Source organism: Anopheles gambiae, chromosome 2, assembly GCF_943734735.2.
Source record: "Anopheles gambiae chromosome 2, idAnoGambNW_F1_1, whole genome shotgun sequence".
Lineage (NCBI taxonomy): Eukaryota > Metazoa > Arthropoda > Insecta > Diptera > Culicidae > Anopheles > Anopheles gambiae.
In genome coordinates, this window is record NC_064601.1 from 97,305,755 (window position 1) to 97,323,841 (window position 18,087).

General features: G+C 40.9%; 2 long non-coding RNA genes across 2 annotated transcripts; both read left to right on the plus strand.

Annotated features, from left to right (window-relative positions):
* The first annotated feature begins 4,539 nt into the window (after positions 1-4,539).
* Positions 4,540-7,881, plus strand: LOC133391825 (uncharacterized). Its single transcript, XR_009765289.1, has 2 exons — positions 4,540-6,914; positions 6,985-7,881. It is a non-coding gene; the product is annotated as an uncharacterized LOC133391825 (long non-coding RNA).
* A 781-nt stretch (positions 7,882-8,662) lies between these two features.
* LOC133391715 (uncharacterized) lies at positions 8,663-16,922 on the plus strand. Its single transcript, XR_009765175.1, has 3 exons — positions 8,663-8,828; positions 10,251-11,388; positions 12,179-16,922. It is a non-coding gene; the product is annotated as an uncharacterized LOC133391715 (long non-coding RNA).
* Positions 16,923-18,087: the final 1,165 nt, after the last annotated feature.

Below are 18,087 nucleotides of genomic sequence, written 5' to 3' on the forward strand. Positions count from 1 at the left end.
TCATAGAAACCCAGAAGGGGTTACCCTTACAGGAAACGTTGGAAGAAGCCTTACCTTGGGAAGGGGGACATAACTAAACTCTTGAAATAAGTTAGAAGGCGAAGTTTTTAAGCAGCGTAACGTCCTATCTTGACAGTCCGAACGAATCGGTATTGCCACGGTCGGAATTGGTTTTATTTATACTCAATAAGTTTCATACATTTGGTTTTGGAATGTGTTTTTGTCCTAATTAAAGGTTATTGATATGAGGTGCAATTTATACATTGTATCGGAGTGAGTTGTCTGTCATTATGTGCCTATGCTGCGCTTTTAGTGTTTTTACGAAGGTTCTGGAAAGTATAAACTGTTCTTGCTAATGAACGGGTGCACTCGTCGATCTTTGCCTACACTGCGCTTTTAGCAATAAGTTGCTAGGCGTTCTCTGTTTGTCCACTTTGCTGCAGCAACGCTTGAATTGCTTATGTTGTGCGTTTCGGTTGTTTTCGATAAATGTGTCTCAATGGTTTTTTCTATGGACGGTATGGTCTAGGTATGTTGCTATGGTGTGGATTGATTTGCTGATGTAATATAATGAATGTGTTGCAATAGTGTGATTTGGCTTTCCGAAGTGTGTTACAATGAGCTATAGAGGATAGTGTGGTTTATAATAAGTTCTGTTTAACAGATATGCTACAATAGGAAGTCAGATTCGTTTAGATTGTCAGGATAGGAGTATGTCCCTTCCTACATCTATCGACTTCTCATTTAAAGAGTTTGGTTATGTCCCCCTACCCAAGGTAAGGCCTCTAAACTCCAACGTTTCCAGTAAGGGAAAGCTTCTAACAGTTTCTATGATCGCCTGGACGATAAGTCCACTTGGAACAAGTTTGATTGCATCTCGACAAATGTCAGCAAAACACTGACCTACCGCGACGGTGCTCGACGACCACTGTGATGAGTACATACGATCATCACATTACAGTATAGAGGTTTGTATAATTTTACACTAATTTATGTGTTTACTTGAAAGATCGAACGGCCTTATGGAAACTATTTTGTGCACAGAGGCAGACAATCAATTAGATACAAATTTTTTTTTTTTTGTCTTAAAGCAGTGGTCTCCAACCGCGAAAAAATTGATTTTTCAAAACAAGAACCTCATTACAATAAATATCGTGCGTTTCCCCCCACAATCAAGATTAAATTTTCAACCGACATGTCTTGAAAAAGATTTAAACATATGTTTTATGAAAAAGCTTTGAACTAAGTCTACTAACTCAAATATATATAAATGCCCTCAATATATGTTGACCGGAGCAAATGTATTTTCAACCCAAGTGGTTCGTGATTCTCAAAAGGCTGGAGAGTACTGCCTTAAGGGTTATATTTCACACATTATTTTTATATTTATTTTACCTAACATACAATTATTTAAACACAATCACTATGTAATTGGGTATGTCAAACAGACATTAATAATTATTATTTAATGAAAAGAATTTCTTCATTCTTTAAAACTTTAAAAATAATCTCAACAAACACCAATCTGCTCTGTGTCGTCTTTGTAACAACCAAATCTGTTCATAGACTGTTTCCACCTACCGATCCGTGTCGTTTCAAAAACACGCACCATAAAGAAAGCAGTTGTTTACCTCGCCGACATCAACAATTGAGTTTAAACTCAGCCATGCTTATTCTCACAACAATCACCATACACCGTGAACCATCGAAAAGGATTAAAAACACCCCAGCAAAGCAAAAGCAACCGAACCTAACGTCAAACGATGCGCACAAAGGGGAAATTTGTAAAACTTTCCACCCAAAAATGTTCTCGTGACCGTCGCCGTAACCTTGGAAAGAATGCTACCACATGTTCTTGCAACCTTTTCGATGTTTGTTCTTGGAAAGTACACCACCGAACACACACGACGACGACGACGACGACGACGATGGCATTCAAGAAAGCAACCAAAAAGGACATTAGGCGTGACGGTAATGCTATCGTGGACGAATTCACCCGCTACAAACGGAGTTGCTTTAAGAATTATTTCTTCACCCAAACCCACTGACATCGGATCGATTTGTTTGTGGCACATACTGGGAAGGGTGGAAATGTGCTTCCTTCTTCACGTACAAAAGCCTCGAAATGAACATTTGTATTTTGGTGACGGTGAAATCTGCAAAAACTCACCGCCAAAGTGAGGAATTTTACAAAACCGCGTTACTTTTCCTGAGAATGCGCAACTATCATCCGTACGAAACGGCAGCACCAACACCCACCGAACGTCTTTTGGAATGTGCAGTTTTACGGTGGAAAAGAGTTGAAACTTTTACCCTCTTTCCTCTCCGGCTGGTGCCCCGAAACACGCAAGACCACTCTGCGTGTGTCACCACCGTCGCTGAGGAATCGGTTTGGGAATTTAATTAAAATGAAGTCATGGAATGCTGCACGGGTTCATTTTACAACCATTCTTGGCGGTGTTTTTCCGTACGAGATTTTAATTGCTGCCTGCAACTACTGACAGCACCGTATCACACCGTGGTGTGTGTGTTTATGGGTGATCGTGGATGGGTTTGGTTGGAAGAGAAAGTAAAATTATGCTAGCAATTGCAATACAGTTCAAGAGCATCCTTACATACCAAACGCTACTAAAGAAGCTTCTTCAAGGACAATGAAAATGTAAGAGGAAATTATACAGCGCTTTAACTCTTTAAAGCGTTTTAGCATACATTAAAGTAGTTTTTTTACTAAAAGAAAACATAAATTACAACCTTTTCTTTAAAAAAAAATCCCGTAATAGCTTTCAATAACATAATTACCTTCACTATCAATCTTCGTTATAAAATTCAAAATTAAGTGGATTCAATTAAACAATTAAAGGCATAAAGGCACTCCTTCCTGCTTGTTTGCACTACACACTACAACATGATCGCTGCAAAATTACACTAAATTTATGAACACCTGCAGTAAACTTGTGCATGAAATATGGTGCCTTGCTCCCCACCAAGTGGACGGTCCCTGTCTACAAGTGCGGCGACGAAAATCGACTTGAGTGAATTTTTCCACTCCACTCTTAAGCTGGAGTCACCGTTTGGTACGTAAAGCTCCTCAACCAATTCACCCACCTCCACTACCGGTAAAGTGGAGAAACCGTATCGTTACACCAGCAAGAGTTATTATGTCAACCAAGTGACCGCAACAGCACACTGAGGAGGTGGGTTACAGGGCTAAACGTTTGCTGCTTTAGTTTGGTACTGGACGTTTATTTTTTCCCCCTCCGCTCTTCCTGTGCAACATCGTCGCTAACAAAACGTTCGTTGGAAGGTGCAAGGTGAAAAATGCAATGCCGCCATACATGGTTCACCATTTAACGGTGGTCGGTTGTTGTGCTGTGGATGAGATGAAACGAGTCGTTACCCCATTTTTGTTCGCGAAAAATGGGGTAAGAGTAGGGAAAAAGTTATTACGCTGTTATTTTTCAATGGTGGTTGTTGCTGGTGGATTATTATTTGGAGTGCATTTTTATCACACACCTAGAGAAGAAGATTGGTACAAGACGATCAAACCGTTACAGGAGAGCATTAGTTTCCCTCACAAACTGCTGTTATATTTTTCAGACGGTTGTTATGTTTATCGTGTACCATCATTGTATATGTTCGGTCAAAATTATTATGTTGTTTAGATATTATTTTTTAGATAACAATATATTCTTATTATTGCATGAAACAAAGGAAGACAGCTTCTTCGCCCTTGGTTGCCGCTCAAAAGGCTAAAACCTCTTTAAAAATGCTCCTTAAGTGATAATATTTATTACCAGTTTTGCTCTCCATGCTCCATGCGTAAAGAAGACCCTTCCAAGCCATTTTGGCTAATTAATCCACCAGATGCAGTTGCACCCAAACCCCCAACGGGGTGTAGCTGCCAGCTAACGTGGATAGCACAAATTAAATATTTATTACCCTCTTCATTAGCACAGAACGCTGCTGCTACTGCTACTGCTGCCGTTGCTCCATACTTTCGCCCATAAGCGCTGTAAGAGTTACATTGCAACATAAAAATCCCATGAGACGACTAGAGTGAGAAAGAGAGAGGCGAATAAAAAAAAACCCGGAAAGGAAATTAAACCTCTGCCGACAGGAAAGCAATAATCGCATTTAGCACACTTTCGCCGTTTGCGTTAGACACGACGGCAATTGCACATTCTCCGTCCGTGCAGGGGGAAAACATTTTCCGGCCAGGCGGAAAAGTGTGCCACACAGCCCCGAAAGGGATGTAACAGCGGATGAGTTAGGAAAAACAGGGGGTAAAAATTACATCTTCGTTTTCCTGCGGCTTGTTTCCTGGCGTGGTACTACAGTGTGATCTTAAATCGACCGTCGTTTGGTGCAAGATGCACTTCGGTGGCGGTGAAGTAGGTCGCAAAGATCGCAGCGTTGCGATAAATTTTAACAGACACTTGGTCCCGAATATAGGAAGCATACTGATTAAAGGAGATTTCTTGGCTTTGTAGCATTTATCTTTCTCTCGAAAAAAAACACTGAAGTTCAATTTAAAGTGTGTCACTTTATCGACTTCTTTATAGTTAATTTGTCTTATTTTCTATTCATCAAGTAAACCCCTCAAAGTTCCTTATCGTTTTGCACTCTGTTTACCTAGCTTTAAGCGCTCCAGCCTGCTCCACCAGCACAATGCAAATAGGTTTCCTATCATCATGCCCTATCGATCGTACAGTTACCAACCATACCTTCTGCGGTATCAATATTTAAACATTCCACACCGGTTTCCTAGTCTATATTCAAATCATCCGCCGTTCAGTTTGCATATCCCCGTTCAGGAGCAACGAACTCATCTGCCATTCTTTACATCTTTGCTTTCTGCATATGTCCTCATCATATGCGATTGCATCGCACCCGTACGGGATGAGGTTGGGATGAAAATCATTACTGCTCTACCTTCTTTTACTCTTCTATTTCTAGCACAAGGGTTTATTTAAACAGTATCTTGTAGCTCTTCTTATCAATCTCTCATGCTGTGCCTGGAATCAGATAACAGTTAACTAACAAACAGAGCGCACCCTCTGCAAAAATGGAAACTTCTTTCCCAGTGACACCAAACACACATTGGGAAGACCTTTTTGACTGATTGTCACACATTCTAGAACAAAAAAAGTATACAAAAAAGAAAAATTCCTTCGAGAGGCATCAAAAACTCACCCACCTTTTCTGAAATCCTTCGCAACCCAACAACGCAATATTAAATATTCATGTGCACGCATCGCTACCCAATCGGGTACGGGATCAATCGAATAATTTCGTGCTCGGCGGGAACACACAGCAAAAAGAGGCGGGAAGCAGAATGAGCTTACTACAATATCAAATCCCAATGCCTGACTGTTGATGTTGTGTCGGATCGGTTTCACCGTGTGCTGGGGAGCGTCACCATCATCATCATTATCATTGCCTGCGAAGCTGTGGAACGATATTTATTTTATGAAGGTAGAATTACACCGATGAAGCATTAAATCCCAGCTCCAGACACCGAGCAGGAACTCAGAACGACGGAATGCTGTAACGCGGGATGAAAGCGTGAGCTAATTTTCTCGATTGATATGTGACGTTATTATCGTGTGCTAAAGTGGTGTTTGGTGTCTTACCGTTTCATGTTTGCGTTGACCACTTTAGTCAATGAAATGGTAATGGTTTGGTGGGAAGGTTCGAAAAATGGGATAAAAATGCTTTTCTTTCATTATTCATGAACTGTGGATATGGATATTATAAGGCTGGGTTTTGCTGTCTAAATGGTGCAACTCGAGAGCTACGTGTTCCCACTACATAAAACTTATTCTGAAGCAAACTAAAGGTTTTAACCTGTACCTTTGGAAAACAGCGGCAAGCTACGAACCTACATTCAACACGTTATACCAAAAACATAGCATTATTCTATCATCTCACATCTGCAACCCATCACGAAGAAGAAATTTTTTACATTTTCAAACATTTTCAGTTCACAAAACCCACAAAACATAAACACTTCACGCCTCCCAACGCAGAGCTGGATTGTTCACAGAGCAACTGGGCTCAGATTTCATGGTCCAAAAGGCCCACACAGAAACTTCCACTTCATATTTGTTACTCGATTCCCAAACAATTACGAACGTACGGTAGAAGAAGAACAAAAATGCCCACACCACGAGTTGGCTGATTCCACAGAGAATGGGTAAAAAACCCAAGCGATCCCTGAGACAACACATATTTTCCAAGTGCAACCAGTTGTCCTTGAGCAAATGGCTGTTTCGAGCTGTTAAAATTCCCACTTATTTTTATTATAAACAGATGGATGGATGTATGTAGTTTAAAAAAACCCTTAAACAGATTCATTTAAGTTATTACTTCGTCTTTACTTTGTTTGTTGTTGCCACAAGGATAGTTTGTTTGTGAGATATGCTATTTACTTATATTTAAGTAAAACCATGGAACAAAAAATCAGTCAACTGAACGAAAAACGTTTAAAATAATTATGATTTTCTTTAATGAACCAACATTATTTTGATTTGTTAGTGAATTACTACTGAACGGGTTAAATCAAATACCAAAGAAACGGTATTATCCGAAAACTACTTCAAAAAGGCATAACAGAATGACCCGATCGTCACCACACACGATCAAAACCACAGGCTACATACCACCAACGAAGCGACCTTCAACGACCAAGGAAGCTGACGCAGCAATTTCGATCGCTCAACTTGCCCGAGTCCCAGCACCGATCGCCCTCGCCTTATGAACCCGGCTTGCTGAAAGTAAGTTCATTAGATTCTATTCTACCGTTGTTGCTGTAAGACGTATCGTTGAGTTCTTGCGTGGAAACAGCAGTGGATTATTGGCAGCGTTAGCCAGACGACAGTAACAAACTAGATCGCTTGAACAGCTCTGCTCTCGTACGTGTAAGGGTACAAAAAAGTTTTTGAAAACTACTTTACCAATTTGTGGAAAAATTACATTTTACAGTGAAAACCCCTGCAGTGAAAGTGATAGCAACCACCACAACTGACAGAAACGAGCGTGCCATTCGGCAGGAAAGTAAAAACAACAACTAGACTGCGGCGCAGTGAAATCAGCGGACTTAATTGCATTAAAATCAATTCTTTTTTGTGTCACCTGAAAGTGCGATCGCAAATCACAAAAAAATGAGTAACATCTCGCGTGGTAGAGGCGGAAACTCTCGTTGCTACTCGTATTATGAAACGAGATTGATCCACGTTTCCCGCCACTATCACGAAATGGATGATGATGATTGCTGTGATATCTACAATCACAGCAACGCACCAAGATACAGCGTTAGAGAAAACAGCTCCTATAACTACACAAGCAACATTAGGCAGCAGCTGCCGCCCATTCAAAGAGCAGCCATCCAGCCAAAAGCTGCCGCTGCTTTGTCACCAATTGCCGTATCATCGAGCCAACAGCTTCAGTGGCCATTTTCCAAAGAAAGTATCATAAAGGTGCCAGTGGGGATTAAAAAAAGTGCTCCTCGTTCATTTTTGGTGGGCACAGGATCAGACATTTCGTACATTAAAGCAGATAAACTAACTATGCCGTTTCAAGTTAACCACAGGGAAACATTAACTATATACCGTTATCTATCCGCGGCGGTAGAGTCGTTGGGCACTGCCACAGTTGATCTACGTTTCGGCAAAAAGAGAATCAAGCACCTGTTTCACATTATACCAGATTACGCCGGGCTGCACGTCGATGGGGTTCTGGGGTGTGATTTTGTGCACGTACATGTAGGCAGCATTGATTTTGGTAGCCATATTATCACCATAAGGGCAGGGAACTAAGATTATACTTATTGGAGTAAGAGTTTGCGTGAAAAAATATACTCATGATTACTTTTCAAATGAACATTTATAATCTTACATGTAACGAGATATCACTTATTTTTTGCAGCTCTTAGGTACTTAATCAACAGCAATGTTTTTTTAGTTCATCTTCTTTTCATTCAAATAATTTCGATTTTTTTACACAATGAAATGTTTTAATCAACAAAAACCAATAGCTTTAAGGCTATTAATAATAAATATTAATAATTTCCACATTTTGACAAACACAATAAACAATAATGAAGCAGTGATTCATCAACTGTGTTATTATTAAAATTAAATGTTATTCTTCATTAGTACAGAAGTCTTTGAAAAGTCACGTAGGTACGATTTGTTTAATTTGTATTAAATTTACCAGTTTCAAATCGTTGTGAAAATAACGATCTTTGGCATGAACCATTACCACGCTCACCATTACACATCTGAAACCCACCACAAACAGGATATATATTATCTAACCAATTCATACAATGGGACTCTTTGTTGGAAAGTCACTCAAACTATTTGGCTCTTACAATATACAGTCACAGATCGAAAATATTTCATCATATTCCACACACTTGTAGAAATCGACATTCTCTCCAGGCAGTTAGCATTTCCGTTTACGCATTGCCCGAACTTGACCCGGGTCTGCTCCATCGAATGTTAAGAGCACAACGCGAACAATGTTGCTTCATCTGCAGATATCTCGCGGACTGAAACAGCGATATTGTTGTTTACTTATTCTTCTACACTTCCAGAATCAAACATCAAACAGTCCCCTTCTTCAAACTAGAAAGAGACATTGCTCCATATACCAACCGTTTGGCGAGGCAGTTGGTTTCGCGTTGTGGTAGAATGAAGATCGCTGCTAGCGTGCATTCTTCTGTCGAGGTATACGCAAGGGTATGACCTGAGAACTTTGTGGCTTTCACGACAAAAAAAGAGGCATCGTCAATCGTTAAGTGTGTTTCTATCTCGCGATATCAGGTGATTTGCAGATTGAAGAGATCTTTTTAAACACTATTCGTTCGGATGTAGGTAGTTCGATTACAGAAAGGGAAACAAAATAGAGTACCTCATATTATGTGTTACAATTTTAGAGTGAATCTTATTTTATTTTATAAAATACTTTGATGGTGTTTTCCGAGTGAGTAATTTGATACAATAGGCTAGCATTCGTAATTCCATACGATACGCTACAAATTGTTAAAGCTTCTCAACGCTAACGCATCAAAATTTGAAAAAAAAATCGCCTAACCTTTACAGTCTGAAGTCACTGGTTGAACTTCGATTCCCTGCCAACTATTGAATATGTGCTTTTTAGTTGGCACGTTTTTCCATACAAAAAAATTATGAATTTTTTTTTCGGCAAGCCATGAGATTTTTGTTAAATTTTCAAAGACCGGTTTTCCCATACAAACGCATGCTTTTTAATTGAACTGTCAGCCAACTATCGAGCGTTCAACTAAAAAGCATGCCAACTAAAAAACGTTCAACTATTGAATTCTGACTGTATTGCTGTATCCTAAGGTTTGAAGTCCGATTCATACAGATTAATTTAATGTATTGGTGTATATACGTGTCATATTGCTACGTCTTTTTTATGTCTTTCCATGTATCTGTTTTCGGGTTTTTCCTAGGTTTCTTTATGGTGGGCTATGTTTATGATTATGTTTCAATCCCATGCCCTGCTGGTTGCATTCTACACCTGAGCTTTAAACAGCCTCGAACAGACATGTCCTTTTATTGTTGGCTCTATTACCTTACGTTATTGGTTTAAGATGTTCCTACTTATTGTCCCACCTGATCCTTGTGTACCTTCCGCTTCTCTATGAAAAGCGATTTCGTAAGGCGTTTTCTTAAAATTGCTTCAATCACTACAGTATTAAATTAGTAATTTCCGTTGGTTTCTCCGATTTTCTCTCTCATCCTTTGCTGTGACTCGAAATTGTTTTTCCATATTTGCTCGATACGCCTGAAATTGTGGATTTGTGTGTTTTCAATTGTGATCAATTGTGTTGCAAGCGCCAAGATATGATGTGTTCGTAAATTAGACTTTCTTCTATCGATTGACGATGCCGTCGAACTCATTTTACATTCATAGCTTTGGTTTTTGATGAAAGACAAAAGGTAACTTTGTTGTTGTTTTTGAAAATCGGTATTATATAATTATAAAATTTAAGTATATACCGATAGAAAATGTCTTTTCCAACCAAACCTAGAAAAAAGCAACGAAAAAGCCGCATCACAGCTGATTTTAAAGGACTTTTTTTTAAATTCCCTTAAACTGCACCAGTTCGAAACTGAACAATTTCGAGCAAATGTCACTTGGGGTGTGATCAAGTTTCTTGAAAGCGCGTTTAATTCTTCAAAAAACCATAACCTCATATCACCATTTCTTCTTCACAGGGCTTGCTACTGCAAGATTTTACACCAAACAACGATAAAAGATTGCTCCTGCCACGATTCCTTTTGGTGTATTTTGAAGACAGTTTTCTCAACCAATCCACCAATCTACAGATATTTTTATTTTGCCAATAACTCCGGATTACGCGTTCGTGTTCTTTCCGATTGTGGCAAGACAATCTGGTCACCCTGACTATTTGTCAGACTGACCGCACATGACAGACTGATCGACAGAGAATACACTACAACAAAAACAACACAATCGAGTAAGCGTCGTAGAAAAGCCGCTAAAATTTCGCATCAAGTCCATTCCTGCAAAAAAAAAACGTTCACAAGTAATAGAAACAACGAAATTAGACTCGTTTTCGTGTAATCTAAAACTGTGCGATCGCTATAACGCCAAAAAATGAACCACTTCTTCGATTACGACGATAGCTACAGTGCCACCAGCTACGAGAGCAGCGTGCGGTCCTCGATGCAATGGCCGATTTCCAAAAAGAGCGTCATCAAGCTACCGATTGGCGATCGAACCAAACCCTACTCATCGCTGCTAGTTGCCACCGGATCAGCCATTTCCTTCCTCGCGGTGAACCGTAAGAAAATCCCCAACCTGCGCCACAAGGATGCGATGGCCTGGAAATGCAATCCCGATGGAATCGTCCACACGCTGGGAACGGCCACGTACAATCTGTGCTTCGGAAGAACCACCATCAAGCACGAGTTTCATCTCGTACAGAATCTTGTCAACCTGGAGTATGATGGCATGTTGGGGTGCGACTTCGTAGTGAAATATGGATGCTCCATCAACTTCGAGCGCTATCTGATTACGATTAATTTTGACTAATAGTAGTGTAAAGCATGTGGAATTTTGCTACATACAATCTAATATGAACTTTACAAAACTGAACTTCACATAGCGTTATCTGCAAGCAGATAGAACATGGTTCTATTACTGGTGTAATAGTTTTTCCATTATTATTCATTTACATGCCTTGCCTAATGAACTCATGTATTACCAGGCCATGAATAAAATAATGAACTAACATCAATCATTGTTAACAAAAAGTCATATGAAATAGTTGCAAAATTTTTATACGAACCCTTGCATTACGCAACGAACAGATTTGGAGCCATCATGAAGGTAAGAAATTGCTTCCTTTTAACGATTATCATGTTTAAGTCAATAATGCAGTTTGTTTCATATATAACCAATACATCAATACTTCACCGAACACACGTACGCCACGGCAAGCAGCATTGCATGGCGTGGCAGTTGTGGCCGGATTAGTATCGATTGCACAATAATAACCCCGAGGATCACGGCTCAAACCTCATTCGCTGCACTATTTGTCGTGTAATATAAATGCAAATCGGCAACCATGCATGTAAGGGCCGTACCGTCTACCTTCAAGCAGCGTCGAAGAGAAAAGACTGTCCCTAACAACCCATCGGGCGGGGAGGGGGTCTCATAAAGTATCATCTCGGCGTAAACTGCTTCAGCATAAGATTAGTACTTCGTGCTTTGAAATTTGACGTGAACCACCCGGGAAAGAGCAATTGGAGTAAAAACCTCTCGTCCCTATCATTATTGCCCCGTGGCAGAGCATGAGATAAAACGAGGGAACAAAAACAAACGACAACCGCAACAACAGACGCGTCTTGATCCCGAATTTGAAAGAGTGATAGTAATAACAAAAATAATTCAGTCAAAAAGAAACGACACCACAACGCCATTGCAAGTGACAGGGCTTGAAGCAGCAAACACAAAAAAAAACATTTGCACAACCTCTTCCCACCAAGCATTAGAAAGGAAGGGGGATCGTTTAGTAGTGCCGCGCTGCTCGTGCCACGTGCGATGATGAAGCGAAAAAATCCTATTATTGAAGATAATCTCCATTGCTCGCGTCGTCCTCGACGTCGTCTCTCCGTAGGTTCGTGCGATCCCCTGTATTCCGTACACCGCAACGACACAACCGTCTTAAGGATGCGTTTAGTTTTCAGCTGCCGGCTGCTGGAAAGGAGCCGAATTATTTTACCCAAGGATTTTTGTCCGCCATCTCACAGCACAAAGGAAAAAGAAAAGGTAAGCAAATGGGACCGGGCGAACCGACGGCGGCACCGAGAATGCAAGACGCGAAATTAATCCTATCAAATAATCGGCCAGATGACAATGTCCTAGAGTTTCTCGCTTGCTGGGATGCTTGTTTGCTGCTGGCTCCACTTGGATTGCCCTTTCCGCCTTAAAGGATAGCGACCGCCCGCGAGTAGTGCGCCCGAGTCATAGTAGGCGGACGAGCGAAAATTCAAATTTGCATAAATTCCACCATGACACCGCGGGTTAGCGCGCGGAACCAGGCCATGCTCAGGACCGTGCACCCCGGGGTGTAGTGGGTGAATTTGGGTGTGTTTTTTGCTTTCATTTATTTTCTTCTTGCTTTGTTGTGGTCCTTTCTTCCTCCCCAAAAAAAAACCGCGACCAACCCTCCCCATGTTGTTGTCGTGCGGCCTGATCCCGTCGTGCGCCGGATGAACATAAAAGCACAAGACGGGGGAAGGACAACAAACCACCCGGATTGGTATCTGTTTTTCTTAGATTCAAAATTGAATTAAAGCAAGTCACCTAGAAACCCCCGACAGTACCCCGGCGCACAGCAGCTGTCCTGAGGTAGGTGTTTGTTTTTTGTTCTTTTAATGCTTTCCGGCGGTTGCTCACTGTCCCTCCCGCCGAGAGGCTAAGCGGAATAGCAAAAGGACACGCAGAAGTACGCGCGGCGAGAAAACGCGACGAATTAGCGAAGCTCAAGATGGAGCTTCTTCCCCTAAATTGAACCGGAATTCAATTTAACTGTCACTGCCCGGTGTGTTGGCCGACCGGAAGCATCTTTTTGGAATTGGTTTGTAGTGAAAGACGAATATTTCTTGGCGTTAGGAGAGAGCTTTGTTTTTGAAAAAGGTAGAGAAAAACTTATATAGTAGTTTAGGTGAGTTTTAGCGTATTTTTGAGCAATCAAAAGCCATAAATTCATTAAACTTGAATTTCAGTATCAATTCCAACCACCCTCTTTTAGTTGCAAGAAATATAAATATCTTTCTTGCCACTCACCTGCCATATTTTCCTCACAAATTCGTGTCCAAAGATGTCACCGGCAAGTTTCAAATTTCCCAACCATCTTTAACGCTAATTATTCCCCTCGTTCGCTTGTTAGCGCTTGTATCGTCCGCCATCTTCGTAATGCAACACCCATGTAGTTCTCTTCCCTTTTCTAAAGCAAGAAAAAAAGCTCAAAAACACACTCTCCGAACCAGAATGAATAATGGTGTCCCGTATGTGGCCACAAACTGCATTGTGCGACGGAATTAAAACAAAACTAAAAAAGCACACACACCTATATGACACGATGGAAGAAAAACGCGCGACCGCCGCCGAAAAAGAAACGACACATGATTGATGAAATCTTCCGACTGTCGTTGACAGTTATGAAATATATACCACGGGCGCTCGCGGGCAGCCCCACCAAGACACACGGCTGTAGGGCTGAAACAGGGCGCTCAGCATGAATGATAGCTGTACAACATGGTCACTTATTTGTGACCTGCTCTCTCCATCACCGACCGCTCCACTGAGGAGAGGCGTGATCGAACGACTTATGGTTTATGTTTTACAGCGTGCTGCGGGTACCATAGCGACCGTGCGACAGTGAAAGCATGAATTTCCCCCCGAGAAAGATGGATGGTTTTTTTATGCGTTTGCACTTGCACGCTTGCTAAGGAAGGTATATGGAAGGAGTGTCGTAGCTTTCCTTTTTCTCTCTCTCTCTCTTTCTCTCTCTCTCTCTCTCTCTCTCTCTCGCTCTCTCTCTCTTCCTTTAATTACCGATCGAGCGTCAATGATAGCGGTTTATAAACCGCAACATATTTAATCACCTCAACTGCTGACCACATTTCCTTCCCGGTCAAACGACTTCATCCCGGCAGGGAGCGTAATGATGGAGTTAAACGTTTTACGACTGCCCGCTTCGCGTCCCTTTCCGGCCGAAAAAGGGGTGATTGCAAGAGGGAAAGATTCTGTCGAACCACTTAGCCACACAAACACACACACACACACACACACCATCGAAGGTTCCAAGGTCCATCCCGTTCGTACATTTGTTGCGGTTCGAAATGTTAATTTTACTACGCTTTTACTTACCGAGGCCCATACCGAGTGGGCTGAGTTCCCCCGGGGAGCTGCGCGGTTACCACAAATTTGTTAGAGGAAAAGGGGACGCATCCGCATCGTTTTGTAAATCGGAGCTGCGGTTGCCGTTAAGTGACCCCGGCTCCTAGGTACAGAGGGGGGAGCATGTTTGTGTGTGCGTGCGTGTTTTTGCGGTTTTTCCTTAACAGCCCTCTCTCGGATGCATGGGAAAAACTGGCAAACCGATAAAGAGATAAAGTGTTATTGGGAGTTTGGTTGGGTTGGATAAAATGAAAATGGTTTCCCGCAGTAACAACAGGGCGATTAATGTTGGCCAACATGTGTTTTAGTGCTGTTTTTTTTTTTTTATTATGCATTTTTTAATGGTTCAAGTGTGTTCTAAGGGGTTGGTTTATAATTGGTGAAAGATAAGAATTAAATAATAATAGTGAAAATAATAGGTGAAAGATAAGAATAAGAATTAAAGCAATTTGCATATTTATAATAATGGCATGTGTACTAGAAATTACTTTTTTTAGGTCAAATTTTAATCACATATTGTCCTTTTTGTCCTTTGTGTCCTGTCTTCAGGATTGTTGTGTTATCTTAGATTTTATTGAATCATTCCACTGCAATGTCTCACATTTGAAGTGTAAAAATATATTTTTTCTTTTATTATTGTTATGCTTTTAACAGAAATGTTTTAAATTGTTACAGAAATGTTACTCGTCTCTGTATAAATTTGTCTCTTAAAGGAGCTTAGAATAACATTTTCGCATGCAAAACAAAATAATCATCAAATTTTTAATATGTATCATTTATTTTTCCACCCAATTTGATTGATAATATACTTTTCTAAAACATTTCTTTGTCCTATTATGGAACACTCTTCTACTGCGAGTGTGATCTTGCTGACAGCCGGGCCGTAAATAACGCTCTAATTTACCAATTGTTCCACACTTGTTCACCCTAGCAAATGATTGCCGTACTTAGAGCCAAATTTACTACCACTCGCTACTTTCATCGATGATAAACGGGGCCTCCCCTCCTGATTGCCCTCTTCCACCACTTCCAAGCAGTACACATCTTTCGAAAACCATCTCTCCACGCTTTCAAGTGCACCAAAAGGGGGCATGGGGCTGTCTCTTTACTTTAGCACGGTGAAAGATTTTCCGGCCCATCATCACCATCATCTTAACGCACGCAGTTTCGCACGCATCTCTCACGGCCACGGTTCACATCCGGATACGGGAACACGCACTCCCTCCCATCGAGTCCCGCAACGCTCCGCAATAAGCCCGCAATAATTTCCTTATTTTTATTCGGGCTAGAACATATTCATTGCGTTATAAATACCAATTTACGCTAAATAAATATTTCGTTTTATTGCCCTTTCAATGCGACCGGGGGGCCGTAGAGAGGGAGAGTGGGAGCCGTCCCATCCCTTTACCAGCCTTTCTTTTGGGGCGACCTTTCGTCGACGACGACGACGACGATGTGTGTGCTACGTTCCTCCCGTTGGCTGTTTGGCGGGAGTTGGTTGTCTGGCGTTGCGGCGTGTTTAAGGATGCTTTTTGGGGGCTGCACCGATAGAGAAAGATACACCGAACCTTTAAAAGACGCGCCGTCGTTATTCCCACGTGCCCATCTGTTTTCTGGGGTCGTTCTCATGGGGGGAGGAACACGGGGAAAGTGAAAAGATGACGGAAAAAGTCATCCCGTCGCCAGCGTTGTTTGTTGTTGCTGTTGATATGGCTGGTGGTTTCTTAGCCCGTCTAACAACCAGCGAAAGGGCATAATACACAAACACACATACACACACATTAACCATCCCGTCTGGTATGAGACAGGGCGCACAGAATGGCACGTGAGAAGACATTTACCCCGTGTGGAGTGGCATTTAAGGCGCACATACCGCGGGCCGGCCAGAATCGGCGGGTTTAAGGTGAGATGTGAAGCAAATGATGTGTGCATTCCAAGGCTGAACTGTGAATATATAATGCTATAAACAGCAGAAGATTCAAAGGATGAAAACAATACACACAACTTATTATTTATATCATTTACTAAGACGTTTTAGAACAATTTTCATTAATTTATCGCTTCCTTTAAGAGATGAGGATCACTATTGATGATTTTAATCAACTTATTTAGATGTTCAGGTGCTCGCGTGTTTTATAATTTTCCAGCATATATTGACTCTTACAATAATTTTAAAAAAAACTAACAATCAACTAAACATAAGCATAAGAGCAAAAATAATTAAAAACTAAGAAGATTCAAAGAAATTGGGCAAAAAAGTTGCCAAGGCTAATTAGTAACATTAACTAGCTACAAGACACTGATCGTGAAAAGGGAAAAGTGAAAAGAATGCAAAGGATAAAAAAGACTAGAACAAAAAACTAGTCATGAGTAATTAAATAGTAACAAGTAATTGGACATTGGAATGGAATGGACGAATCTGTTAAAAGAGTGAATAAAAAATAGTTGAAAAGTTTACAGTTTATAGTTGAAATACTAGTTTTTTATATTTATTTGAGTTAGATAAGGATAATAATTTCTTTGAAATTATTTTAAAAAATGATCTAAATGTTCAATTTAAACATTCTTTTTTATTCGGTCTATGAGTATTTCTGGTTTTTATATTGTAAATTTTACATTGCATACAGTTTATTGAGATTTAAATTTCATTATTCATTATCACATCTTTTGTTTTCTTTCTCTTCCTGTTTGCAATCCCATTTCCGAACATGTTCATTATTTTATATTTTTATCTTTCCGCTGCATTTATATTTAATTAATTTTATGTTCATCGTATATTTTAAATGCTTTAGTATTGATCCGATTACATGCAGCGCTTTCCAACCGAACCCAACGACTGTGTCTAAATTATTCAAAACCCATCCCGGAAAGTGATCCGATTCACTGCATTTACTAGTATCATCAGCGCCGCCTCATCACTATCAACAAAACCATTACATGGGCCAATGGTCCACCGCCACGCGTGCGGTATCAGTTGTTGCTGGGCTACAGCAAATACATCACGTTCGTGATATGCCTTGATCGATATGCAAAGCCCATCAGTCCACCAGGATCTGGGCCGCGGCTTTGTTAGTTAATCTGTGAACCTAAACACTACCATTGACTTGCGACGGTACAGTTGCTGCACCATTGACATCGGTGTGCCATCCAGGGAGTTGCTCCCGCGGAACGGTTAGTGATTTATAGATAATTATGAACTTTGCTTTATTTATTGTGCGAATCAGCTTAAATATCGTGTGGCTTTTTGTTGTTGTTGTTGTTGTTGTTGTTGCGTTCCACACCATTTTTGCCAATCCCGATGAGGTCAGGATATTTTTGCTCCACACTTCTGCCACCTCACACTGTGCACACGGATTCGGGTTGATGCGATTTTCCCGACACAGAGACATACATTTAACCATACAACCCATACACACATATACATGCACACACTCCCGGATAGAGTAATTCGAGCATGAAATTATTATATTTCTCTAACAAACGGCAGCACTCGCCCGCCCATCCACCCAGCCACCACCTCGATCGCTCGTCGATAATTTTAATGATTTATGGATTAATTTAATTTTCCCTTATACTGAATCACTCACTGCCTACACCACTCACTCACTCACTGGCACGTCC